At 39.0% G+C, this 3,136-nt stretch overlaps 1 protein-coding gene across 1 annotated transcript in view; it reads right to left on the bottom strand.

Annotated features, from left to right (window-relative positions):
• Frmpd3 (FERM and PDZ domain containing 3) overlaps nt 1-3,136 on the bottom strand; it is a 105,978-nt gene that overhangs the window by 6,178 nt on the left and 96,664 nt on the right. The window lies entirely within an intron of this gene.

The raw sequence follows: 3,136 nt of genomic DNA on the forward strand, positions 1-3,136 counted from the left end.
AGTGTTATATCATATAAAACTTTATTGTTGGAAAAAACATTCTTATATTCATGCAGAATGGTAAAATGTTCGCATAAATACTTTTTTTTATTCAGTATTAGGAATAAAGCTAAGGGCACTCTACTACTAAGCTATATCTCTCCAGCCCTTCAAAAATTTTGAGAGGATCATGCTAAATTGCCCAGGCTGGGTTCAAACTCATGTTTCTCCTGCCTTAGTCTTTGGAGTAGCTGGGATTACAGGTGCATACACACATGTTGGCTCACCCACAGCTCTTGATGATAGGTGTGTACATCTGAGACCTAGTCATAGCAAAAGCTTTATCTCTGAATAGCTTCTGTTTCACAGTTTTGGGCTATCCTCACATGTCATCTGTGAACATAAACTCAACTCAGATAATGCCAACTTGCTCTGCTATCAGATAGATGGTAAGCAAGCAATAATTTAAGTGCATTACATACTATCCCATTTAAGATTTACAATCTGAGTTCAATCCCTGGTTCCACACACACAAAAAAAATCTAATGAGATAGGTACTATCATAATTGCCATTTTACAGAGGAAGAAATTGACCCAGATGGTTATATGATTTTACTAAGGCCACATGGGTCATAAGGGTCAATATGGGCTGGGCAAGATGGCACATGCCTACAATCCCAGCACTCTAGCAGGTTGAGACAAGAGGAATGCAGGTTTCAGCCCAGCCTGGGCAATTTAGGGAGATCTTATCTCAAAATTTTAAAATAAAGGGTGTTGGATAGTAGCCCAGTGCTAAGACCCTGGGTTCAATCCTCAGAGCTAAATAGTGGCACTCTGGAACTGAGCTCAATCTCAGGGGCTTCAAAACCCATGTTTTAAACCACTGATGTGCAGTTCATTATGGTGTTCAAGATGCTAGAAAACAAGACTTTATTTATTTATTTATTTATTTATTTTTGTATTTAGTACAAGGTCTACAGGGTCTCACTATGTAGATCAGACTCCTACTGATCCTCCCATTTGCAGCCTCCCAAGTGTTGGGATTACAGGCGCGCGCCACCACACCCAGTCCCAACCCATCTCAGTATGCAGGGGAAGAAGGGGCACGTGGCATGGCAAAGCAGGCCCAAGGATCGAACCCCCAGCCTCTGCACCTGCTTGCAGGTGCTTTAATCCGCTGAGCTATTTGGCTGGCCCTAGAAAACAAGACTTTAAAATGCCTTTGAAACTCCAGTTTGATAGGGTCAATGTATCAGTGTTACCTTTTACTAGAGCTGACGCCATGACAAAAACACAGTGCAGGCACCTAACAACAGAGCCCCAAAACTCAAGAAGCAAAAACTGGCTGCATTAAAGGGATAAAGACACAATTCAACACTAGCTATAGCCAGGCATGGTGGTCCACACCTATGAGGAAGGAAGATCAAAAGTTTGAAGCCAGTCTGGACTATTTAATAAGACCTGGTCTCAAAATAGAAATTTAAAAAATGGTCTGGGCATGTAACTCAAGGGATACAGCACTTGGCTAGCACATTTAAAGCCCTGTACTCAGTGCTCATATACAAAGAAAATAAGCTGGGTGAGGCAGGATAGTAGTTGTGAGTTCAAGATCAGCCTGGGCCACAAACTGAGCTCAAGTCCAGCCTGAACTGTATAATGAGACCCTGTCTCAAAAAGACAAAAAAGCAAAAAACGAAACAAGCAAACAAATAAAAACATCATATTGTCTCCTTAGTGTGAGAATCTGAAAGAGAAAATGGAATGTGAAGGGTACAATAAATACTGGGAAAAGGGAACAAACTTATTCAAAAGGAAAGAGTTACTGAGTTGAGAAGGACAGGAGGGGGAGTGGGGGAAAGAGATCTATCTATGTATGTAAGCAGCATGGTTTGGACAACTGTGCGGTGCATTTCTGCTGGTCTATGGAAAGGAGCAGTTAATGCTTAATTTGTTTTGTCTCCTTTTTTTCAATTGTTTGTATTTTTCTCTTCTTGATTTCTTACATGTTTCTTTTTTTTTCTTCTTCCAATTTTGCATGCAAATATCTGGTAATATGAATGACTGATTGGAAGACAACACTATGTGTTAGAACAAATACAGTGAAATTCATATTACTTTGTTAAGTGAAATTCTATACCACTTTTTTAAAAAATGTATTTAGTACAAGATCTACAGGGTTTACAGGGTCTCAATACTTAGATAGGACTCATAGTGATCCTCCTGTTTTCAGCCTCCCAAGTGCTGCGATTACAGGTGCACACCACCACGCTCAGTCTCAATTACCATCTCAGCGTGCCCAGGGGGCAGGGCCAGCACAGCACACCAGGGATCGAACCCCAGTCCCTGTGTCTGTCTAAGCAGGTGCTTTAGTCTGCTAAGCTCTCTGGCTGGTCCCTCACTTTTTTATCATTTCTAATTTTTATGTTTTAATATTATTTTGTAGTCTCTTAAAAAAATTAAAAATTAAAAAAAGAAAAAAAGAACTGGGGAGATGGCTCAGTAGAATAAGCACTTGCCTGGCAAGCGCAAGGGCCTGAGTTCAATCCCTAGTTCCGCCAAAAAAAGAAAAAAGAAAAATAAAAAAAGACAGAAAGAAGATTAAATAAATTTTTTTTAAAATAGACAATTTTATCCAGTAAAAGGGAAAGAAAAGACTTACATCTGTGTAATTAGGAAAGAAAAGGGTGAACTTACAAATGATCCTATAGAAATACAGACCATCTATGCCTATTTTGAGAACTTGTATTCTAATAAGATGAAAAATGTAGAAGAAATGGATAGATTCCTAAATACATATGAATTTCTAAAGCTGAATCAAGAAGATACAAAATCCTAAATAAACCAATGTCAGTCAATGGGCTTGAAGATGTAATTAAAAACCTACCAGCAAAGAAAAACACAGGTCCTGACACATTCACTGCTGAGTCCTACAAGAAATTTAGAGAAGACCTGATGCTGTTACTTCTCAAATACTTTAATGAAATTGAAAGGGAAGCAGTACTTACAAATTCATTCCTGGAAACAAGCATTACCTTGATACCAAAACTAGAGAAGGACCCAACCAGGAAAGATAACTATAGGCCAATCTCCCTAATGAACATAGATGTAAAAATCCTCAATAAAATACTGGCAGTGTCAAGGATGGTGATGCCTGTCT

This window comes from Octodon degus, unplaced genomic scaffold (genome assembly GCF_000260255.1).
Source record: "Octodon degus isolate 3935 unplaced genomic scaffold, OctDeg1.0 scaffold00157, whole genome shotgun sequence".
Lineage (NCBI taxonomy): Eukaryota > Metazoa > Chordata > Mammalia > Rodentia > Octodontidae > Octodon > Octodon degus.